Genomic DNA, 27,388 nt, shown 5'->3' on the forward strand with positions numbered 1-27,388 from the left:
ACATAAAGCAATAACTTTTTTAACATTTGGTTCTGTCCCCTTGTATTTCAAACAGTGCCTTCCCATTGCCTCCAACATAAGGTTTTTAACCTGATCTTTAAATCCATGTGAATCAAATGATCATCATTTAAATGATCTTTAAATGATGTGAATCAAATGTCCCTAAGTATGTGTGTTACTGTACTCTTTCTCCTGGGGCTTTGAAAGAATGAAAATCATTAGATGAAAACAGATATAGATACACACACATACATACACATATGTGTGCATATATATGTATTCACATGCATCATCTATCTATCTATCTATCTATCCATCTATCTATCATCTATCTATACATCTATAAATTTAACTCACATTAGTCAAGGGCCACCAGGAGTATATCTGTAGTTAAGTTGTTTATTGGTGTCTTTTGCAATAAGAGAGACCACACAAGATAGGGACTAGTAAAGAAGCATGATGAGGGCTTATTATAGGGCCAGACCTTGTGTTAGGATTTTGAGTGTCTAGTGAAGTCTCAGATTAAGTGCTCTAAGAAAGTGGAGGCAATTCTATGATTTGGTGTCTTAATAAATTTTATTGGGATACAGGAGTCACAGTGAGGCTAAAACTTCACTTGGTAAGGGAATAGTCACTGATGTTAGTTGGGGGAGTGCCATGTTTGATCACTTTTTGTGGTTTGTTTTATCTGTGTTCATGTTTTATTTGTGCTTAGACATAATTATGAAATGGTCCTGTCTTTGTCTTGCTCCATTATGATCCCAGAGAAGACTTTTCTTCTGATGCTGGTGTTCTATGAAATGATTCACATTCAGTAGGAGAAGCCAAGGCCTACTTGTGGGTGTCAGGTGAGCTCCCAGCTCCCAGCTCCCAGCTGTCAGGTCTTCCTGTTCCCTTCACCCTCTCTAAACACATGTACATGTCTATGCAACCATATTTAGGATCATCTATTGCATTTTTAAATATTTTATTTATATTTGTGTTTATGATCATATTGGCACCAAGTAGGACTACAGCTGTCCCTTGCACAACATAGTTTTTAAACTGTGAGGGTCTTGATCTATTAGCGAATTTTTTACAGTACATTACTATAAATGTATTTTCTCTTCCTTATGATTTTCTTAATAACATTTTATTTTCTCTAGTTTATTTTATTGTAAGAATACGTTAAATAGTACATATAACAAAAATATGTTTTAATTAACTGTTTATGTTATCGGTAAGGCTTCTGGTCAACAGCAGGTTCTCAGTTAAATTGAGGGGGGGAGTCAAAAGTTCTATGCAGATTTTCAACTGCATGGGGGTGTTGGTGTTCCTAACCCCTGTGCTGTTTAAGGGTCAACTTTATGTTGAATATTGAGAAAAAACTAAAAAAAAGAAAGAAAGAAAGAAATTGGCTTAACCTATAAGTAATATAATAGTACCTACCAACTATTAACAGGTTATGTCTTTGTGCTCTACAAACAAAGGTATCCTGTTTGTTTGGGCACAGAAAAATGAAGGGAAATCTGAGTTTTCACAAGGCATATGGTAATGGGTAGACATACCAAATTCCAAAGGACCTGAGCTTTAGCTTTTTTATATTTTGAAGAGTGATTTACTTGTACATACATCATTCATTACATTGCATTAATGTTCTTGATATGAATTTTACTGGTTTCATAGTTTTTAATTTTATTTATAAAAGTTTTAATTTTATATTTGGATAAGAACTATATATAACAAGAGGTACTCAAACTAGTTTATGACGTACATAATATAAACAGTTCTAAAATAATAAGAATTAATTAACCTTGTGACAGTGAGAATTTTTCCTTTTAAATAGGGCTGAACTCAAGTTTGATTAGACTACTGGATGATTTATCTTAGGCTCCATATATCTCTGCTTTCTATTTTATGTATTTTCTAGTTTTTTTTTTAAGTTTTTTTTTTTATTTTTAATTCTACTGGAATGGCCTTCTTTTCATCTCCATCTCTTGAGATCTTACACATCCTTCAAGATCCACCCCCAGTGTCACCTTTTTTTTTTTTTTTTAATCAGTTTAGTGGAATTTTAAGCCTTTATTTTCTGTACTTTTATGATCTCTATACCAAAAGTAAAGCACTGTCCAAATGTTCATTTGACTCTGTTTACCAACTTGTAAGTTCTTTAAGGGTAAGGATCTCCATATTAATAACAACCTTCTCCATATTGTTTTTATGTACATTTTGGCACATAGAGGTCATACATAAACATTATTTTGCATAAAATTCAGAGGAATGAATATGTGAAAATTAATAGAATATTATGAAAATTTTCAGATATCAAAGTATTAATTTGGAAATGGAAAAAAGGTAAAGATGATTTAATAAATTTCAAAGAAATATGAAATAAAGGAAAATGTGTACCTTATTTACCATAATAGAAACAATTACTGTCATAGCAAATGATCACTTTATGTTGACTATATGTCAGGCATTCTGTGAACACTTAATTTGTAAGGCCTGTTGAATTACTCTATCACCTCTATGAGGTAAGTATCACTATTCTTAGGTAAGAATCATGAACTGAGGCACAGTAAGCTTAAGTTCCTCACTGAGGTTCACATACTTATTAAGTAGTAGAGAACCTAGTTTTGTCTGCATAGTCAATGGCATAATTAAAGAAATTAAAGAAGTTGTAAAAATACAGGTTCTATTTAGACATAAATTTATTTTACATGTCAAAAGTATTAGGCTCTATAAATGATTTTAAGGGCATATTGTGGATCTTGGTAGGGTATCTGGAATTAGATGACCAGGGAAATCATTATAGAGAACTATGTTTTTAGGATTATCCATGCTTTCTAGTTTTTTTTTTAATAGGCATTTAGTGTTTCTACATATTTCCTAGTTGACTATTTTAGAAAAATAATTATGACATTCATTTAAAATGAATATGCAAAGATTTTCCTATGAAGTAATTTTGAAAGCCCAAAATGCTTAATGCTGTCACACAGTTAGAGGTCATTATTAGTCCCTATCAGCTCATAAGTGAGCTCTCTTTGATGGAATTTTATAACATTATTTCTAGTTAGGTGGAAATCCTGCCTATTCACAGTAAAAATCTAAAGCCATATTATGATAATTTGCAGCAAATATACTGGAGCAGAAATTTTACAGTGTTTTTCCTTCCAAATCCAACATAGATGACTAACATCTAAAAGGCTGGAATTGTGTTAGACACTTCAATTATTAAATGACAAAGATGTTCCAAGAAAGATGATAAAGCCCTTATTCATGTTTGACCTGTGACCCAATTTTGCTCATTTTTAAAAATAATTTGTTTCCATGTTATGTTCAATAAATTGCAGATGACTCATATTCATCAAAATAAGCTTAATTGGCATATAAGAGGGAATCTGGCCAGAACATTTTTGAGATGCCCAAATCAAGAGCAAATGAAACTTATAGAATGTCCTTTGTCTCTACCAAATCATACACACATAAATAACTTCACCTACGACTGAAAAACAGAGATTAGAGAGTTGAGTTCCCAGGGACATATCAATACTTGGTCATGGACACATGAGGAACAGAAAACTAGTGTTTGGCTTTGTTGTTAAATTTTTTCACTATAGTTTTGTATCTAAATTTGGAATTATCATAAATGTTTAAGAATATTACCCAAATTTTATATAGCTCTGACTGAATGAAGATATGGGGCGAGAAAAATGAAACCCAGTGAAATTACTTGCCCAATACCACATGGTTAATTATTTGAAATATGAAATAGAACTCAAACCTTCTGATTTTCTGGACAATGCTATTGCTCCCCATATATTCACATATATTATATATATGCTATCCAATTTATAGACAAAACATGAAATTTTATTTAAGTAGTATAATGTTTAATTTGGCAGAGCTGTTGCAGTTTAGGATAATAGAGTGAGTACTTTTTTACTTCTCCACTTTTAGAGGTCATTAAAATAAAAAAAAACCCACAGAAATCTAAAAACAGTAGAGAGAATAATATGTGAGTACTATTGTGGAATGAAATATTTCTTTCAACAAATTTTTTGGAAGTTAGAGTGGGAGAGCGTGTTGATGGAGAAAACACAACAGTGGACATCAGACTCCAGAATGTTCTACAGAGACTACAGTTAAAATGAGAACATACCTGCTGGTAGAAGCATGGAAAAACTTTTGAAATGATTGTAGTAAAGAAACACATAAAAATTTGAGGTAAAAATAAATAAATTACAGTAGCCTTCCTTTATCCACAGTGGATATATTCCAAGACCTCCAATGGATGCCTGAAACTGCAGATAGTACCAAACCTTATATATACTATGTTTTTTCCCTGTATATACACACTTATGATAAAGTTTAATTTCTAAATTAGGCACAGCGAGAGATTAATAATACCTAATAATAAACAGAACAATTATAACAATATACTGAATGTTATGAAAGTTTTGTGAACATGGTCTTTCTTTCTTAAAATATTTAACTTACCCTTCTTTTTCTTGTGAGGATAGAGATAAAAAACCTATTGATGAGGTGAAATAGGCACTGGTATGAAGCATTAGGCTACTATTGATCTTCTGAACCATGGTTGATCCTGAGTAACTGAAACCATGGAAATTAAAAACATGGAGAAAGAGGAGATTACTGTAATTGAAGTTCTTTATATAGAAAGGTCGATTATGCCCTGGGTATTTACTAGGTATCCCAAAACAAATAATTGTTTGGAACTTTATCTAAAACTAATTTTGTTGGAGGGGGGATGATTAAGACGTCTAGAGTGGCTGTTGTGTCCAAAGTAGAACACTCCTCATCTAGCACATGAAGGTTGACACAGCTGATAGCTGACTTCCCAGCCATTTTATGCTAAGTTGAAGCCTTCTAATGAGATACCATGGAGGCTTTCCAGAAATGCTTGCCGTTCAGAGGAAAGGTAAGAACATCTACCATTTTATGTAGTAGCAGAGGGTGCTCACACTCAGTTTTAATTCTATATTGGGGAACCAACGATTACTTCTTGTAGTTTGGGTTTCCTAGAAGACAAATCTGAGAAAGAGCATTGTGCAAGAAGTTTATGAGGAAGTTGTTTGGGGATCAACATCTGTTGGGTGGGGAAAGGTAGTTGGATTGGATAAAGGGGTAAATAACATTGTGATACAGTTATGACATGGACACAGCTGGCCCCACAGAGAACTTTGAAGCTGAGATAGTCCTTCTATTCCAATAGTCCAAAAGACCAAAGTTTTGAAGCAAGGGCTCTGGCGCTTTATGTTCCATTGCTGATTAGATATGAAATATGAGATGCTCCAGGAAAAGCACATTCTCTGTGGCTTATTGGAACACCCAGCTGATGTAATTAAAGCAGTAGACTGAATTGAGAGTAGTCAGCTGACAACCATCCCAGCAACTGGACAAATAAATGCTTTAGTCCTGAAGGGAAAATCTGAACGGCATACCATGGCATTCTCCACACCACAAATATATACAGAAAATGTCAGTGTGAAAAAGAAAGACACAGAATTAAATAAAATGAAAACTATCACCCTGGGAGAAAAAAGAAACTGTTTGTAGAAAAGAACAAACAAATTAATAAACTCTACCATAGTCCAAGAGATACAACAGATTATCTTATCAAAAAACTAGAATTGGGTAATTGTCAAAGCTACCTTAGAACAAGAAAGAGTTGTTATAGACTAAAAATTAACATGAAAATTTAATTTAAAAATTCAATAAAAAGTTATGGACTATAAGTCAAGCAAATGTCTAACCATGCAGAGCAAAAAAACAAGAGGCTAAAAATAGGTTAATAGGTGAGTAGTCACTATAACAATCAACTAAAAGGAGTACAGAAAGAGTGACAGAGAAAATGGAAGAAAATATCAAGGGAATAATGAAAGATTTCCTTCAGAGGAAAGGAAGCTCTTGATGCTCTGAAAATTCTCTTTAGGGTTAGTTCAAGGAGTAGATAGCACACTCATGGAGTAGTAAAATCCTAGTACACTCAGCGTTTAATAGTTATTAATAATGTAAACTGTTTATTGGATTTTAGATTATATAGCAATTTTAGGATGAAGAGCAGAAAGTTTGATTAAAGTTTTAGAATGGAAAATTAATGTTGAAAACTGAAATAATGTAAAAATTAGAGCATACCTGACTGAGGAAGAATGTGAGTATCCTACCCAATGCTAAGTAAGCCTGTTGCTGTTTCACAGATGCTGGCAGAAGACCCAAGTCTTCTGAGTCAGAGACAAAGGAACTTATTTCTCATAGCACAGGAAGCAGTGTGAACATCATGTTTGAGTCAGTTTTTCTTTCCTCCCTAAGACTATGTTGATGGATCTAGCAGGATGCTGTACACAGGGGGTTTGCATCACAGGTGACAGACACTGAACTTGGTGAATCCACATATTTTATAGCAGGCATTAAGCAAGACTGCTCTTTGTCCTAGAGGGAGATATTATCTCATCCCTGAAGTGGGCTCACTGTAAGTACAACCCTGGTAAAGAGCAATCAGAGCCTTGCCTTTCTGGCATACCCAAGAGAAGTGTACCATGAGAAACTCATGGAAGACTTTCTCTCCCAACAAGAAGTCAAGATGTTAATTGAATTTAAAGAAACATAAAATAGAAATATAAGGCTATCCAAAAGTAATCAATAGAATAGCTAAAAATGATAATATAACTCAAAGAGTGAGAGGAGGACATCAAATGTAGTATATCCCAGTATTTCATGATTGCAAATATGTATGGTCTAACATTCACAAATCTAGGAAAAGTAATAAAAGCTTATATTTAGAGAAATGGAGAAATCCATCAAAAATAACTAAAAACAAATATTGAAAAGGGATTGATTTTAAAGTGAGGTTGAAGGTGTGGGAGAAAGGATGATTTTTATCCTGTTTTACATAGGTTCTTACTCATATATTGATGTGTTTATATATGCTTGTACATATGTGTATGGGGGTATGCTTTCTTGAATGTTAGATTTGATATATTTTTAAGTAATTATAGAAAATAATAGCAGAAAAATCATCTGCAATTACAAGAGATAACCAAACGTGTCAATAGTCAAAGTCAGAATATTCAAGGTGTTCAAATTAACAGAATAGAAGAGTGATTAAGAGAGAGGCGAGTTCTATATTCAGTTAGGTGAGACTGTCTACTTCCATCCAAATTAGGAGACAATTAAAAATATTTTAGTGAATGTTCCTTGAGTGTCTATGTGCAAGACAATGTTCTTGGTGACAGGGATACAAGGTGAATCTTCCTCTGATGGAACTTCCAGGTTAATAAGTGAAGAAAGACATGTAAACTAATAATTATATTACATCATGTTAATTTCAAAATCTGATTTCCAAGTTTGACATTTTTTTGATGGCTATCCATTTGTATTTTAATTTAAATATAATTTTCTAATCTAAAGTTAAATATGCCGCCTCAAATCACTTTTTCTTCTTTCTACAAGAAAGAAGTATAAAATGCTCTAATGCTAAATTTGGCTTACAAACCTTCAGTTATTAGGAACTAGGGTAGAATATTGCGGAGGAGAAAAAAATCTGCTCATTTACATTTGATTTTCCTTAACCTTAATTGTTTTCTTTCACTCTGGATAAATAGAAAGATTAATTCTCAGAGATTCCTAGAGCTCTTCTGGGCCCTAAATTAGATCAAGTTGGGAGTTTTTTTTCATATTACACTGCTTCTTCCCTGCTGGCTTATAAAGCCTCTCGTCTCAGTCATTGGTCTGTAGAATGTGCTGTTTGTCTTCCCAATGAAATTGAGAATCCCTTATGTTTATCATTCAGCAAATTAAGAAAATATCTGGGATTTAAAATGCTCATCTGCATAAAAATATGTATGAATATTATTAAGCAAATGTTGCCATATTTAATGAGTATTTCAACAATTGGAAATAAGGATTCTTCTTAAGGAGCAACAATTTTAGGAAATTATACTACTCCATGATCAGGGTATTATCTATTAAATTACATATTTAAATGTAGTAAACATATTTCTGTGTAACTGCTGCACATAAGAAATTCGATGTTATTAGAGGAGAAGCTAGTGAGCTAGTTTGGTGGTCACATGCATTCTCATTGACTAATCCTTCAAATCAAACAGGTATCCCCTTATATGGCTACACCAAACTTTTCCAGTAACATCTGAACTTTATACAACTAATCTAATAATCATTGTGGAGCATGAAAATATTAAGTAAAGGTTAAGTAAAAAAGACAGGATATGAATTGTATTTCTATTATTACTGTGAGCACGTAAATAGCAGATTGAAGCATATAAACAAACACTGAGAGTTCATAAAATGTAGAGTTGTGTTGTATAGGATCATGATTGGTAACTTTTTATTAGATCTGCTAAAATTTTCTGTAATGCTATTATATTTCTTTTCTTAATAAAATTTAAGTGTTTGTTGTGGAACTCTATATATTGTGGGGTTTTTTTTTTAGGGAAAGTCAATTTCTCTCTCCTTATTTCTCTTTCTGTAGTCAGTCAAGTGATGAGACGTGTGTATATTAGAAGATATATTCCTTCTAATATATGGAAAAGAATGCATGTGATAGGAATATTTTGTGTTTTAGACAGTTTTTCATTTGTGTGGTTAAAAAATTAAAAATTATGAAGTACAACATACTTTAGAGAATTTGTCTTAGCCAGATATGTCCCCCAATGGTCCTTTCCTGCTGCTATTTAGACCCTTGTATGGGTCTCATACCATACTGAAACCAGAGGTGACTGACTGGTATGGCCAGTAGAACACAGTGAATGTGACATATGTAACTCCTGAGGCTAGATCATAAAAAATATTACAGCTTCTCACCTTGGGTTTTTGGATCATGTGTCCTGGGAAGAGCCAGTATTCATACTGTAAATTCATGTGAGCAGCTACGTGGAAGAGCCCCAGTGGACAAGAACTGAGGCTCCTGGCCAACAGACTGCACCAACCAGCTGGCCCTGTGTATGGGGGGGCCACCTAGGAAGCAAATCTTACAGTTTCTCTCAAGCTTCAGAAGACTGTAGCTCTAACCAATCTCTGACTGCAGTCTTAGAGAAACAGAACCAGAAGCTCCCTACTGAATTCCTGGGCCATGGAAACTATGGAAGATTAAAAAGTGATTATTATTGTTTTAAGTCACTACATTTTAGGATAATTTTTTTGCAGCAAAAGATAACTAAAACATAATCCATGGTCGTTTTGTTATTTAGAAATATAAAAAGCTCTGTGCTGCCTTTTAGATACCCCTAAAAGGAGCTGTCATAGATGTGACCAATAAATGTCTTCTGAAATAGAAGTGGCATTGTTAGACAAGATTAGTTTGAACTGGGCTTGGAATCCCATATGATGATAATCACCGACTACCTGATGTTCTTTAATTGTTTGTTCTGGAGTTATAGGGGAGCAAAATACTAATGTGTCAGTATAACAGAAAGGTGGTAAATGAAGAAGTAGGCATTTTCTAAATGTTTCGTAATTCAATGAATCAAATACTTTAGCACAGCCATTGTGCTTACCCAAACCTTTAGATTTTTTTCTACATAGATTATGAGAAAAATGAATTTTCTTTTTGTCATTTAGAAGCATAGTGCTTCAGAGCTATAGAGCAGTGTATAGATGAACATTAAGTACCATTGAGATCATTCAGAAATAAGATTTCTTTGTTTGAAGAAGAGATTCTTTGGGAGAAAAAAAGAATGAGTTAACAATGCCAGCCAAAGATTATTTTCTAGACCCAATATTAAAAATGAATAATTTGAGAAAATAAATGATAAAACTACGGTCTAACAGCTCATGAAATTATGATATTTTAAAGGCATTTATATTGACATACTTTAGCTACCTAAAAACTACAATACAGGGACATAAGTTCAAAAGGCAGATTTCAAATCTTGGGTTGTTCACCTCAGTGCTGTGAATTTGCTGAAGTGAAATGTTACAGAAAATATAACCTTAGACTAAAAGTAAGAAGACACAGTTTTGTGTATGCCAAGTGGAGAATATAAAAGAAGCAAAAAGCTACCTGAACTGCTGTTGACACTCTGACTGATGTAAGGAAGGATTTGGACCTTCTTATTATTTAAGACCTGTTTCAACTTTTCAGGAGCAAACTGACTTTCACTGCCTCAGAAATATATTTTCTACTTTGTCTTAGCTATATTCAAATTCATTGTTTCACACTTGTTTGCTCAGGTATGCTCTGCAGCATTCATCAATATCTTTACTGTGCCAAAAACTAAAGGGGAAAACCCAACAACTAAACAACAAGACGTTTTGGCATATAAGTCTATATTTGAAAACTACACAAATAATGATTGTAGCTTTAGGCAGTTCAGCTTTCAACTTCAGAGAGTTATATTGCTTATAATCCAACTTTATTCTGCTGCAATGGCATGGACTGTCATTTCCACTGTCTCCATCATGCATTTCTGATGGAGTAACTAGTATTACAATAATATTTGAATTCCTTGTAATAATGAATGTGCCAACTACTTTGAGGAAATTTAACATCCATGCAGATTAAGCCGACATCCCTATTTGTGCTGAATTAGATACACTCTCCCTATGGACTGGTCTAAAGAATTAGTGAAAGTAGGTATTGGGATTCTTGAAAAGTGCCAAGTTTTTGTTTTCAACAATTCCAAATCTTCAGATTAGAAGCCTTTGACATGACAAAGCGGCATTGCATTCTCAAGTGTCCTCAGTATGATGGAGCTTTGTTTTTCTCCTCTATGTGTTGTTGTCTAGTCACTCAAGCAGCATTGCTTGTCTGTGTTCCAACATTTTGTGACTTCTCCATGAAAACTGCTCCTCTGGTGTTGGCCTGCACTCTTTCACTTCATAAGGTCATATACCAGATCTCAATTTGAACCAGGTCAGTGTCTTGAATAGACATCATATCACCCACCCTCTCCTTCTGTATCCTACCCTTCCACTCCTTACCAGAGATACCCCAAGCAATATTATTTCCTCTTTTTCTTTCAGCACGACATTCTCAAGCAAATTGACATTTGGTATTCCTGTCCTCTGTGTCATCAGATATTCTAAAATATGTCTGAATCGGAGCTTATGGTTCTAGTGAACACTTAAGCTCATAGATTTGAAAAGAAACGTTAATGTTAGAAGTTTTTGGTTTTCTCCTTTTTCTTTTGCTAGCATGTGATCGGTTGGGAGTTATTTTCTGCAACGAGTATTTAACACCATAGAGGTGAGTTAGAGACAGGACAAACTGTACTGCAGATTCTCTGTTCTTGATCTTGTTAAATAAATAATGCTCAATAAAATAAGTAAGGGGGAAAAACCCAAATAATTACCGGCCACCTGTAACCCTGAAGGTGCATGTGGAAGGACTTAACAGTGATGATAGGCTGCCATTCCCAACACCTCTGTAATACTGAGAATTAAGTTCTAGACTTTTGGAAGTAGAATTACTTTGCCATCTAGTGAAATCTTCTCATGTAATAGATAACAAAAATAAGAGCCAGAGAAGCCATTGTATCTCCTAAATCAGAATCAATTTTTTTTTTCTCTTCTTCAGGCTGTGTGACAATTTTATTTTTTTATTTTTATTTGAGCATAATTAACACAGAGTGTTATATTAGTTTCATGTGTGTTCAGTATAAAGAGTCAACAATTCTATTCATTTTTCAGTGCTCATCTAGATAAGTGTACTCTTTTTTTTTTTTAATTTATTTATTTATTTATTTATGATAGTCACAGAGAGAGAAAGAGAGGCAGAGACACAGGCAGAGGGAGAAGCAGGCTCCATGCACCAGGAGCCCGACGTGGGAATCGATCCTAGGTCTCCAGGATCGCGCCCTAGGCCAAAGGCAGGCGCCAAACCGCTGCGCCACCCAGGGATCCCGATAAGTGTACTCTTAAAACCCTTTATCATCCTCCCATCTACCTCCTCTCTGGCAACCACCAATTTGTTTTCTGTTTTTTAAGAATCTATTTCTTGTTTTTCTCCTTTACTTTGTTTGTTTGCTTATTTTGTTTCTTAACCTCCACATATGACTTATTTCATTTAACATTATATCCTCTAGGTCCATCCATGTTGTTGTAAATAGCAAGATTTTATTCTTTCTTGTGGCTGAGTAATATTCCATTACACATAATGGAATATTATATATAATATACTATATATATATATATATATGTATATATATATATATATATATATATCATCTCTCAGCATTCTTTATCCATTCATCGATCAGTGAACACTGGGTTGCTTCCATAGCTTGGCTATTGTAAATAATTTATGTTGATAATTTCAGAGTCCTCCTACTTTTTGACACTATGCTTAGGTATAAACTCTGTGTGTATATATATATATATATATATATATATATATATATGTATATATAAATAGTAATAGGCTTACTGGTTAGTGTGCATGTTGAGCAGTTGTAACACAGAGATAAAAATAAAAATATTTTATATTTTTCTCACATAGGTTAGTGATCTAGAGCTCAGAATTTCTGTTTTACCAGGTTCATTGGAGACCCAATTTTCTTTAATCTACCAGTCTTTCCCTCTCTAAGGTACTGGTTAAAACAGGGTCATGTCAAATCCATGTGCCAATTCTTGTGAAAGAAGGAAAAAGAATAAGCAGTTCCTTCTCCCTAGGCAATAAGGAAGTTGTACACATTATTTCCCTAAAATTCCATTGGTTAGAAGCAAAATACATAGTCACAAACAGCTTCAAAAAAGGATAGGATATTCAGTTTTAGGCTGAGTCTTCAGGAAACATATCTAAATTATGTTACCATGAAGAAGAGGAGATGTGCCATCAGGGGAAATGAGCTATCTCATAACACTTATGTCAAAATGGATACTTTGGCTAAGACTCTACAATTATAGATAACAAAGTTATCCATGATCCATGAGTTGCAAAATATACACAAAGCAAATAGCCAAAACTATTTGGAAGCCTCCCTATGTTCTCACACATATTGATAAGAGTTTATGTGTTAGGAATTAAATAAGGATTTGTGAGAATTTATTATTTTAAGACATTTGAATTGTGAAATTGTAAGAAAGAGGTCTTTTTGTTTGTTTTTTTGTTTTGTTTTTTTTTTGCTGCTGACCTGTGGCCCCAACCCTTATGAAATAGACTTTAGGAGACTAGAGAGTTTTACACTTCTCCTATATTATTTTGAGAACATCATGGGCTTCCACATATAGATCGATTTGTACACTGGAGGTTGTCCAGAAAAAAATGTTCCCTCGAGGCTAAAGATGATCCACACCCGAAAGAAAGCCCAGGTGTTATTGTTGCAGGTTCTGTTCAGCAGGGTTGCCTAGGGGGACTAAAAGACTTGAGCTGAGAGAAGCTGAAGGTAGGCCGGGCTACAAGAGTCTGAGGAAGGAATAGGTAACCACTCAGAGCATAGCTGCCTTAGTCTGTGTCAAAGGGATGGCAAAATTCCATGTGTATTCCCCACAGATGTCCAGAAAACCCTGTTGATCAAGCAAAGATGAGTTTAATAAACTAATGGAGCAAGAGAGGAGACAATCTTGGCAGAGTCTTAATATTGTCCACCCAAGGAGAAAGTTGGAAAGGTTATATAGAGTATAGATTGGGGCTGAATGATTTTCAGGCAGCAGCTACCTGTGATTGGGCAGATATAAGAGGTTTGGGTTGGAGAGTAAAGCAAGGGAAGGAGATCTAACAACTTTGGGTTGGAGGAGCAAAACAAATGTGTAAACTGTAACCTTCATAAGTAATCTATTTTCATTGGTTTACCTTTTTGGGAACAAGTATCATTTGAAGTCAGCAGCTAAATAATGTTTTCTTTGTGTCAATATTTTTTACATAACTGAAACCTTATTTCAGTTCTCAGAAATTGCATGTGAAAGGCAGAAATGGGGTTAAAACCAAAGAATCCACTGAATGCTCACAAGGAAAAGAGTATATTTGAAATATTTTACCAATTTCTGAGAGGAGGAAGGGTAGATTACATGAAGGTATCCCTCAGAGATTTGCTAAGGAAGGTTAAGTCAAGCAAAAGCTGAGAAAGCCCATGACTATGCCTTCATCTTCAACTGCAGGCTTCCTGATTATCCCAGACACACATTTAGGATACAAAATGTTAATACTAAATGAATTTTAATAGTTTTGACTGTTAAGTAGAATTAGTCCTTATTAAATAGAACTGGTATTTATAATTGTGAAATTAAAGCAGTATTCTGTGACCTAATGGTGATCAGAAAAGTAGTGGCATTAGTCTTGCTTTCATCCAGAGTTAGAACAACTTTGATAGGAATATTGAAAGACTGAACAAGCCAACCAACAACCACCCCCCCCTACATCCTCCCCTCCTCAAAATATGAGAGAGAAAGAAAGAAAGAACAAGTGCTTTTGATTTCACCCAGGATATCTGCTTGTTTAATGTATGGAATAGTTACATATGGCTCTTAAGGGATTAAGATTTTGTTTTTGTGTGTCTTCCTTACTAGATCCTTGAGCCATCACATCTTGCATGCTGTATCTATATGTGTAGAGAAAAGATGAGTAAGTGTGAAGAGTAAGGAAATTTGTTGAATAGTTTTCACTTGGTTATATAAGATAACTGTCTGTCTCTTTTTTTATCCTTTGCTGCCTCTCTGAGATACTGTCTGTATTCTCTACAGTAGCTCATGAAGCTTCTCTAAACAAGAGTAGTAAATCCAGTTTGGTGAATCCTAGGAAAATATGTGTTTACAACTCAATCTAAATCTAATTTAGTGTTGTTAATGATAAAATAAAATAGACCTTTTAATGTATTGCCCTCGATGTTGCCAAATTACACTAACGAAATATCCATTGTCTGTGTGTGTAAACATTATATACACACTGGTTGGCATATGAGTAATATGCAATGATTGATATACTTTTTTTTTTAACTTAATAATAGTTTCCCTACAGTGACTATTTGAGAACGATATTTATACATCAGGCCAAATCTAGGTTATATCTGTCAACCTTATATGTTCCAGATTGAAGAGACTTTTAAAATAGAAAGGAAACTGGAATCCAGAAACAGATTATTTTACTCATCAATAACATTGTGTACAAATCTGGGAAAACTCATTTTCTATGGCTTACTTTCCACAGTTATAAAATGAAGAATAATTATTTCTTCCAGTTAAAAAATTAAGCTGTGTAGGGAAAGATGAGCTTCTTAATGTTGTGGTGTTTGTTTGCTTGTTTGTTTGTTTTCACAGGAGAAAGAGCTGGGGTTTGAGGCATCTTTTCTTCCATTTTGATAAATTTTCCTCAGAATTGATCTATTTATTTTTTACCATGCATCTCTCAGCATTAAAGAAAATGGAGAAGAGCATGGTCAGGAAGGACTGGCTAGAGAAATGAATCAAGTATTTTCCTGGATTTATAACATATGTTTATTAGAACCAATGCCTTGCTCTTTTTTGACTTCCATGATTAAATCATTCATTGAGCTGGGAGATAAGTTTTAATCCTTGAGTGTTTTTCTTTTCTCAAACATTAAGTATGGGATTGTACCTTTAGATCAGACTAAATGGTAAAATATGTTTATAATACTAAGAGGGGCCCTTAGAAAAGAACAAAGAGTTTCCCCCTATCTTATTCAAATTTGTAATAATGTTTTCTGGAGATGAGCAGAACATAGAGTATAAGCATAGAATATAGGAATAAAGAATATAAGTAATGCCATCAGGTAAAAGAGAGTTTGGATTCAGTTTAGCCACTTATAACTTATGTGACTTTAAACCTCTGTGTTCTCCATCTGTATATTTGTGATAATAAGGCTTACCTCATGGTCTTGTGAAAATTAAATGAGAGACAGAATGTGAAGGAATGTTGTTCACTCTGAGCTCATGGGAGGTACACAGCAAATGATCCTTCCCTTTCTTCCCTTCCTTACCAGAATAATTGATTTTCCTTTCAGTTGACTAATCGGTCTAATTGAAACAGTTTAATTATAGGATTTATAATTTTACATACTCCTGATTATTTATTTTACCTCTCTTTTCCCCCTAGTAATTTGTCTCTCAAAATAGTTTATAATTCCTTGTTAAACTTTGGCATAATTAAAAAGTATAAATTACTTCAGGTGCTTTTGTAAAGTAGGGTGTATGTAAGTGTGGTATGCATGCATTTTAGATTAGTTCCTATATTTGAGCCAGAGGCAGGCAACCTTACTGTGGAGGAGACGAGAGGAAAGATTGCTTCCAGAAAGAAAGGCTGCTGCTTGTATCCTTTGGCCACATGTGCGATTATTCATCATGATGGCAAATAGGGGTACTATCTTTCAGTCAGCTCCTGGGCAGTGCATCTGGTTAATATAAAATATGAAAAAGTTAAGTTGCATATGAGTGCCAAAACAAAAACAAAGAAAAATGTATCTTATTATATCCTCCTATTTTAAATTTGAGAAATTTAATTATAAGGCCCATGTTTCTTTTCCTGCTTCAAAGCTTATGTAAGTTCCTTACAGGCTAGTTTGAGAAATAGCTGATCATTCTCTTTTCATATAACCAAGTGAGAAGGGTCCTGATGGGCATTAGGGAGCAGAAGATGAGAATTGTGGCCTGGCCTGGCCTGGCCTGGGACTCTCCTTCCCTCTCAAGTAGAGCTGGTCTTTTGAGATTAGATTATACAGGCTTAATATCTCTAGAAATGTTATTCATGGTCTGAGCAGCCCTAGAGCTGGTTCTTCACTTTGTGAGGTGTGGCTAGCTAAAACTGCATGTATAAATCATAAAACACATTTTAAAATGCATTGTTTCATGTAGCTATATAATGGTTATATATCTATATGCAGATTATAAATATCATTTATATCAGACATACTTTTTCCTATTATCTCACTAAATACAACTGAAATCACTGGACATTATCTATGAAACAACATAAGAAGACTCTGAAACATGGAGAAAAGAAGGCAACCTACCTAAGGACCGCAGAGTCCAAGGAACGAAATAGTGATGAGTTCTCATATATTTAAGACTGACTTGAAGAATCTGGCAACCCAGATGGACACAGATGGAAAGGCAACTCCAACAAAAGCCTAATCTCTGTAGCTGAAGGACCAGGATAAAGGCAAGATGGAACATTTCTTTTCCTTTTTTTTTTTTTTTTAGATTTTATTTATTTATTCATGAGAGATACAGAGAGAGTCAGAGACATAGGCAGAGGGAGAAGCAGGCTCCCTATGGGGAGCCCAATGTGGAACTCAATTCCAGGACCCTGGGATCATGAACTGAACCAAAGACAGATGTTCAACCAGAGCCACCCAGGCGCCCCAAGATAGAATGTATCTTAAACAGCAACCTCGCTCCTCTTGCCAAATACCACAGAAAACCATGCCCTTCTTCTCCCACCCCCTAGAAAAGGTTGAGCTTCAGCTTCCACCCTTGCCAGACTGCAGTGAAGCACCTAGAGCTTTATGCAGGGATAGTGGCAGAAAAGACTGAGTGGAGAGGCTGAACTTGCATCCCCAACAGGAAGTAATAACCCTCCACTCTCCCTCAGTGTCAAATGGAGACCACTTGGGAAATGTGGATTTCCATCCTCACCCAACAATAAGGAGAGGTTGGCCCCTTGGGGGTCTACAGAGACAAAGAGGGAGCCTATACAACACACACTTGGCTGTAACAAGGCCGTGCCCCTTACTTGCCTTTGGCTAATGCTGCCAGAGTAATGTTAGAACAATGCAGCTGAAAGTGAAGATTTAAATAAGACACAGAATATAATAGAATATAAAAAGGCCCATGTTTCAATTGAAAATCACTCATCCTAACAAGAACCAGGAAGATCACAAATTGCATGAAAAATGATAATCAATAGATGCCAACACTGAGATGGTAGAGATGTTATAATTATCTAGGATTTTAAAACAGTAATCATAACAATGCTTCTGACAGCAAATATGAACATGTTTAAAACAAATAAGAAATAGAAAGCCTCAGTAAATTAAGAGAAGATGTAAAGAATAACCAAATGAAAATTTCACAACTGAAAACATAATAATCAAAATTAAAACTCACTGGGTGTGGTCAAAGCAAAATGGAGATAACAGAGGGGAAAAAAATCAGTTAGTTTGAAGATAGAACAATAGAAAGTGCCCAACATAAACAACATAGAGAAAAAAATGATTGAGGATAAATAAACAGAGCCCCAGGAGCCTATGGAAGTATAACAAAAGACTTAAAATAAATTTCATGACATTTTAAGGAGAGAAGAAAGAGGGTGAAGGGTAAAAGGTATTCAGAGAAATAATGGCTGAAATTTCCTAAATTTGACATAATGTGTAAACATATGGAATTTAGAAGATGGATGAAACACAAAGAACCCAAAAAAATCTACACCAAGATATATGACAGTAATACTTCTAAAAGGTAAAGACAAAGCAGAAATTTTAAAAGCAGTGAGAGAAATGACACCTCATATATGGGTGAAAAACAATTAGAATATCAACTGACTTCTCATCAGGAACCATAGAACCCAGGAGCAGTGATAAGCAGCATTTATCTAAAGTTGAAAGAAAAAATCTATCCACTCAGAATCCTATATCCAGTGAAAATATTGTGTAGCATTAAAGGGGAAATAAAGATTCTCAGGTGAAAGAAAGCCAAAAGAATTTGTTGTCAGCAGACCTGCTCTGAAAGATTGTCTAAGGATGTCATCTAGACAGAAAAGAAATGATAAAAGAAGAAACTTTGGATCATCAGAAAGGAAAAAAAAAAAAAGAGTACAATAAGCAAAAATATGGGTAAAAGCTATAAACTTTCCTTCTCTTAAATTTCTAAATTATGTTTCATGATTGAATGAAGAATTATAATACTATCTGATGTACTTCTAAATTCATGTGGAGGAATTATTTAACGCAATTGTATTGTAAACAGGAAGGTAAATGGACATAAGGGAGATACCACATCACTTGAATAGATACATGACACCAGTAGATGATGAATTATGTAAATATATAGTGGATTGTCTAGAACAATATATATATATTGGTCTATATAAAGCTATATAGATTCCATAAAAAACACTATATCAAAATGGAATTTTCAAAAATGATCAAGTAACCCACAAGAAGGTTAAAAAACAGGAAGCTTATAAAAAAGAGAACAAATAGAAAACAAAAATAAAATGACAGGCTTTACCCCTACTCAGTAACCAATAGTTATATTAAATGTAAATTCTTTGACTATACCAATTAAAGAAAATTGGAAGAGTGAATTAAAAACATGACAGAAAAAAAAATAAATAAATAAATAAATAAAAACATGACAGAATTATGTTGTCTAAAAAAATTACCTCAATACAATGATATAATAGTTGAAAGAAAAAGAAAGTAAAAAACATACCATACAAATAATAAAAAAAAATCTGGGATGGCTAAAAAATATCAGATAAAGTAGCAAAGATAATTGCCAGAATGAGGGAAAGACATTCTAGATAGACAAGAGGGTCAATTCATTGAGAAGATACAGCAATCCTAAATGTAGATTTACCAATCAAGAGACATCACAATATTTGTTGCTAATCCTAATAAAACAGATAGAAGAAACAAGTAAATCTCCAATTATAGTTTTGTGAATAAAACTGATAGAAATGATAAGATTGAAAGAAACAAACAAATGCACAATTATATTGATGACCCCAACATTTCTTTCTCAACAGTTAATGGATCAAATAGAAAGCCAAGAAGGGTGTAAAATAACTGAACAATATCATCAAATGAAAGAATCTAATCACATTTATAGGATACTTAACCTAACAAAAGTGCAATCCATGTTTTATTTCAAGTGCCCACATAACATACATTAAAATACAGATTTTCCTCGACTTCCAGATAAATATGTTGTAAGTTGAAAATATTCTAAGTCAAAAATGCATTTCATACACTGACCCTACCAAACATCAGAGCTTAATTTAGCTTACTGTAAATGTGCTCAGAACATTAACATTAGCCTACAGTTGAGCAAAATCTTCTAACACAAGGCTATTTTATAATAAAGTGTGAATATCTCATGTAATTTGTTGAATACTGTACTGAAAGAGAAAAACTGAATGGTTCTAAGTATATTAGTTGTTTGTCCTCCTGATCACGTAGCTAACTGGGAGCCATGGCTCCTTGCCCAGCATCACAAGACAGTATCCTACCTCCTATCACTAGCCTGGGAAAAAAATCAAAATTCAAAATTTGAAGTATGGTTTCTACTGAATACATATCACTTTTATGCCATTGTAATTGAAAAATCATAAGTCAAACCATCATAAATCAGGACTGTCCATAGACCACAATAAGAAAACCTCAATAAATTTTAAAGAATTGAAAGCATACAGAATGTGTTCTATAACCACAATGGAATCAAACTAGAAGTCATCAACAGAATGATAACACAAAACATTTGGAATCTAAGCAGCACACTTTGGTAGTTAATGGTCCAAAGATAAAAATCTCAAGGGCTATTTAAGAAATTAAACTAAATAAAAATGAAAATGCAACATATCCAAATTTGTGGAATACCACTGAATCAATGCTGAAAAACAAATTTATAGCACTAACTACACTAAAAGGAGAAAACGTCTCAAATAAATAATAAATATTACCACTTTAAGAACCTAAACAAATGTGTAAATTAAACCCAAAACAATCAGAAGGAAAGATATAAGATACCAGAAACCAACCAAACTTAAAATAGAAAAATGACAGAGATAATCTATAAAAAATAGCTGTTTCTTTAAAAAGATAAATAGAGAAACCCAGCAAGACTGACAAGGAAAAGGCACAATTTATCAATACCAAGAATTAAACAGTGATATCACTACAGAAGCTGCAGTTATAAGAGGATATTATGAACAACTCTACAAACATAAATTTGACAACTTAGATGAAATGGACTAATTCCTTGAAAAACACAAACTGCTACAACTTATTCAATATGAAATAGGTCATCTAAACAGCAATGTAAATATTAAGGAAATTGAATTTATAATGTAAAAAATCCCAGTTCCATTTGGTCTAGATGATTTCAATGAATAATTTTAATGAATGTGTAAAGAGGAATTAACACTGATTTTATACAATTTCTCCCAAAAATTAGAAAAGGAGGGAACATTTCCCATTTTGTTATATGAGGCTATTATTTTCTTGATACCAAATCAAGAGTTAAAAGAGAGAGAGAGAGAGAGAATTACAGACCAACAATGCTAAAGAATATAGATGCCAAAATTCTTAACAAAATATTGCTAAATAGAATTCAACAATATATAAAAGAATTATACAATGTTATCAAGTGGGATTTGTTTCAGATATGCAAAATTGGTTCAATATTAGAAAATCAACTAATGTAATCCACCATATTAATACATTGAAAAGAAAAAACACATGCTTATATTTATAGATCCAGAAAAAGCACTTGACAAAATTTGATACCCACTCATTATAGAAATTCTAAAAAAATAGGAATATAGGAAAATTTCCTCAACTTAATAAAGAGCATCTATAAAAAACCCATAGGTAAAAAAAACAAAACAAACCCATAGGTGATATTGTACATAATGATTAAAGACTGAATGCTTCCCCCAGGAGGTCAGGAATACTATAAGATTGTCCTCTTTTATCTCTCTTATTCAACATAATACTGCAAGATCTAACATTAAGTCAAGAAAAGAAAATAAAAGGCATTCAAATTAGAAAGGAAGGAATAAGACTGCCATTATTTGCAAGTAACAATATTGTCCACATAGAAGATCCTATAGAATATTTAGAGAACCCTTCTAGAATTAATAAGTGAGTTCAGCAATGCCACAAGATACAAAATAAATCTACAAAGCATTTGTATTTCTATACACTAGCAATGAAAATATGGACACTAAAATTAAAAATATAATATAATTTCCATTAAAAATGAACTATTTAGGTGTGAATCTAACAACACATGTATAGGACTTGTGTGCTGGAAATTATAAAATGCTGGTAAGAGAAATAAAATTTCTAAATGATGGAGAAGAGACATACTATGTTCACAGATTGGAAATGTCAGTATTGTAATGATTTCAATTCTCCTCAAACAGATATATAGGTTTAATTTGTTTCTTATCAAAACCCAGCAAGAAATTTTGTAGATACATACAAGATTATTCTACTATATATTTGGAAAGGCAAAGGGACTGGAATAACTGTAGCCATTTTCAAAAAGAAAGTAAGGAGAGATTCTGAGTGGAAAGGAAAGACTATAAGTGACAGTATAAAAAGTTGGAAGCAAAAAAGCAATAAAAATAAGTATACCTATAAAAATTTGTCAAGAGATTCACAAAATAAAAAGCTGTAAAATATGGGACTCCTGGGTGGCTCAGCAGTTGAGCATCTGCCTTTGGCTCAGGGCGTGATCCTGGAGTCCCAGGATCGAGTCCCACATCAGGCTCCCTGCATGGAGCCTGCTCCTCCCTCTGCCTTTCTCTCAGTGTCTCTTGTGAATAAATAAATAAAATCTTTAAAAAAAATCTGTAAAATATGACACCATATGCCTAAAAAGTGTTGGGAGGAGTAAAGAATGGGTTCAAACCTTTTTTTGCAGTCAGATGTGACACCATTTTAATAATAATCTTTTTTTTCTTTTTTCAGTTTTCATTTAAATTCCAGTTATGGAATGCCTGAGTGGCTCAGTAGTTGAGCATCTGCCTTCAGCTCAGGGCCTGATCCTGGGGTCCTGAGATCAAGTCCCACATTAGGCTCCCTACAGGGAGCCTGCTTGTCCCTCTGCCTATGTCTTTGACTCTGTCTTTGTGTCTCTCGTGAATAAATAAATAAAATCTTTAAAAAGTAAATAAATAAATTCCAGTTAGGTAACATAGAGTGTAATATTAGTTTTAGGTGTAGAATTTAGTGATTCAACACTTACATACAAGAATGGGTTCAAACTTAAGCAACCATCAACTTAATATAGACTGCTATATGCAGAATATGTTGTTTGCAAACCTAACGGTAACACAAATTAAAACCAGTAATAGATTTGCAAAGAATAAAGAGAAAGGAATCCAAGTATATCACTAAAGAAAGCCAACCAACCATGAAGAGAGCAAGAGAAGAAAGGATCAGAGAAAAACTGCAACAACAACCACAAAACAAGTAACCAAATGGCAATAAATACAAATCTATCAATAATTCCTTTGAATGTAAATGGACTAAATGTTCCAATCAACAGACATAGGGTGACATAGTGGATAAAAAAACAAGACCTATCTGTATGCTACCTATAAGAGACTCATGTCATACCTAAAGTCACCTGTAGTTTGAAATAGGATCAGATTCTACAGGTTAAAATCTCAGTTCCACAGGACTGCCCTCATCATCCCTTCATGTCAGATACCAGTCACAAGTCCAAGTTGTCATCTGTACTTTTGATATTGGAAGCTCCAATGACCCTCTCCTTTGGTCCTCTTAATTTGCTAGAGTAGTTCACAAAAATTAGGAAAACAGTTTACTTACCTTTCCTGGTTTATTATAAAACGATATGATGACAGACACAAATAAACAACCAGATGGAAGAGATGCTTAAGGCAAGTTATGTGGAAAGGCATGCACAGCTTCCCTGCCCTCTCCAGTGCCCTCTCCCCTCCACTCTCTCAGCACCTCCAGGTGTTCATCAACTCAGAAGCTCTCTGAAACCCATATTTTGGGGATTTGATGGAGCCTTTATCACACAGAAATGAGGATTATTAACTCCATTTTCAACTCTTCACTCTTCTCAAGAAAATGGTGGAGGGGCTGAAAATTGCAAGCTTCCAATCATGACTTGATTATACCTGTGACCACATCTCATCCAAGAGTCACCTCGGAGCCCACCGAGAGTTGCCTTATTAGAACAAAAGACACTCATATCATGTAGGATATTAGAAACGTTTCAGGAGCTCTATGTCAGTAACCAGGGTAAAGGATCAGATATTAGAACAAAAGATGCTTCTAGTGCTCTTACTACTTAGGAATCACAAGGATTTCAGTAGCTGTGCCAAAAACCAGGGCCCGGGGATCCCTGGGTCGCTCAGGGGGATCCCTGGGTGGCTCAGCGGTTTAGCGCCTGCCTTTGGGGCAGGGCGTGATCCTGGAGTCCCGGAATTGAGTCCCACATCAGGCTCCCTGCATGGAGCCTGCTTCTCTCTGCCTCTCTCTCTCATGAATAAATAAATAAAATCTTAAAAAAAAACAAAAACCAGGGGCCGAGATCAATATATATATTGATTATATATATTATATAAAAATAAATTATATATTAATATTTAAATCATATATAAATCATACAAATATATTATTAAATATAATATAAAATAATATATAAATATGTTATATTTATAACATAACATAATATGCTAACATATTTATATGTTATTTCATTGTCTCACACATATGAATCCACCATAATCTCAGTTTAATAAAAATTTATTTATTAATAAACTTTTATTAATAAACTTTAATAAAAGTTTAAGGGGCTTATATGTAGTTTGTACCTCTATATACTTGATATTAATATGATTTGTGTTATATCTCTGTTTATATAGGTATAGCCCTTGATTCCTACAAGCTTTGTGGAACAGAAAGCTAGGAAGGGGAGAGTTAACATTTTTCAATGTTCAAGTCTGTATTTAAATTCTAATGAATACAGTCATTGAATCTTTACTACCTAAGATTTCAAACACAGGTAAAGCAAAATTTCCATCAGATCAGAACTATGTAGGGTCATGTGTCCTCAGCTAACTCCTTTTACATTTTGGTGGAACACTCTTAAGTATCTATAATAACGCATTGCATTGATATTCCAATTTTGCAGGTTACAGGAGTCTCTCAATTCCATTATCTCTTTTTATCTTGCTAAGAACTGCAAGTAGTTGGTAGGGCATGTATTATTACCTTCAGTTATTTTCCAAGACATAAAATAGGAAGTCAGAGTGTTTAAATGAACTTGTCCACATACCCGCTGTTAACAAGAATCGGGACAGGAACTGAAATTTTGTCTTTGAAAAAGTTCCTTCTGCGTGATGCTGGATCAGAATGTTAACTGCCTTCGTTCTTATCTTTTTCTCACACATAATAGTAATTTTTTAGACTGGAATGAGCATGAATCTGCTCTTTCCTGAAAGGTGCCACTTTTAATATAGTAGTGTGCTCCTTTCTCTAAGGACGATAAGGTCTCCCTTGACTACCTATAAATTTTCTTTAATCTTAGTTCTTGAGATATGGTGAGTCAGTTCTTTGTGACCAAGGGCATTCAGAAATCCAGTAATTTCTGTTTTTAGGGTTTTTTTTTTTTTTTTAAATTCAGAACTAGAGGAACAATGAAGTCATCCTATTTATTTAATTTTTTTTTTAATTTTAATTTTTTTTTATGATAGTCACAGAGAGAGAGAGAGAGAGAGGCAGAGACACAGGCAGAGGGAGAAGCAGGCTCCATGCACCGGGAGCCCGATGTGGGATTCGATCCCGGGTCTCCAGGATCGCGCCCCGGGCCAAAGGCAGGCGCTAAACCGCTGCGCCACCCAGGGATCCCTTAAGTCATCCTATTTAATATGCTTTTTAGACAAGAATTGGTATTTCTGAGGGAAAAAAATAAATCTCATTTTGAAATAAAGTGGATTCCACTGAAAGAAGCTTAACATTGCCCCTTATGAACAAGATGATTGATTTTTACTCAAAGCTTTATTCCAACCCCCCCCCCAAAAAAAAACTTTGTTCCAGAAGTCTTTTCCTCTGTCATAGAAGAACATTTTCTCCATAATTAAAACATTACCTATTGGTACCAGTTGGAAAATACCTGCTAAATTGACTTGACCACATTCTTTAGTTAAGCTTCTCACCTTCCCCCACACCCCTGCACTTTGAACCACACTCAGGCTGAGCCAGCACAGGAATGTGCAACAACTCCTTACCAGTCTTTAAAATTGTTGCAAGCCCAACTATCTGATCATTCCACTAGCTCATCCCATTTCCCCATCCTAGCTTCTTTCATACCTGTTTACCTCTCCCTGTAAAAGACGCTTCCTTCTGGTTGACCTCCAAGATTTGCAGATCTAACTGTCAGGACATTCTTTTAATGTTAATAGTTTCCTTCCCCCATATTCCAATAGTCTTTTTTAATAAAGTCTCTCCTTACCTAGTCCAAATTTGTTTTTGTTTGACAGTGGGCTGTGGTAATGGAGCTAAGAAGGAATGTTGAAACACTCAGGCATGGTGAAGACCAAACAGCCATTCCCATGCCCAGGTCTGAAGGGCCAGGGTGAGGGAACCAGAGCCTGTTTTAGGGATGCTGCTATAGTGAGAAAGGAGCATTCCACAGAAATTTTGCTACAGGAAGATGCAGTTCTGCCAAAACCACGGTGTGGCAAGAAAGGAGAGGAAGGAATAAATATCTCATTCTTCTCTCCTGTCCTACTTCTTGATGGTACTCCCATTCTAAAATAGGCAAGAGCTAAAGGACAATTGGACTGAACAATGTAGTTCTAGAGGTTAACTCCTACCCCTACCTCTACCCTGGGCAAAAAAAATTCAAGGGTAGCTATGGACCTGGGAACAGAGAACTAGCATAGTTCCTTTCTTTTAATCTCAAATTAATGATTTTCTTATTATACTTCGCTTTTACTGTAAAGCTGCCCTTTGATAATTTTTGGTTGTACGCAGTGTACATAAATGTGTCAGTTCATTAAGATGCACAAAATTAAGGTAACATTTTCAGAAATTTTAGTAGCATTAGCAATTTCTGAAAAGATACTTCTGCATTTGAATAACAACCTGAGTTTGACTTATTGTCTTGCTGGTAATTCTGTGCTCAAGTTCACCACCACCTAATTTAACTTGAGCATGGTACCCTTTGTTGGATATTGTTTCCCCGTTTATGTGAATAACAAAAATTCAGACTTTGTTAGTCATTCAATTAGTTTACCATTATGTAATGTGTGGTCAATGAAATGACTAGGATTCGTCCAGTTGTTAATTTTCCCATAATCAAATATCATAAGCATTTCTTTCAAATCAAACCAGTTTTCAGATATTACCATTGGTTTAGGTGTTTGAAACAATCAACATAAAGGAAGGGTGTTCAAATATATATTTCTTTTTTTTTTTTTTTTTTTTGCTGGTGCTATAATTGTACAACAAAAAATCCAATAAAATGTAGTCAAAATTATATAGAATTATCAAAGGAATTTGAGAAAAATGATGGAGGAGACAAGATCAATTTAAAAAATCAGGAGCTTTTCTATATTTGCAATAATTAATCACAGAAAGGGGAAGACAATTTCCCCCACAATAGTAATGAACACTATAGGATATTTATGAATAAGTTTGAAAAGAATGGTACTATATAAATATGAAGAAAGGTTTTGAAATCCTATTGAAGTACACAGAATAAAATAATA

This window comes from Canis lupus, chromosome 6 (assembly GCF_048164855.1).
Source record: "Canis lupus baileyi chromosome 6, mCanLup2.hap1, whole genome shotgun sequence".
NCBI classification, from domain to species: domain Eukaryota; kingdom Metazoa; phylum Chordata; class Mammalia; order Carnivora; family Canidae; genus Canis; species Canis lupus.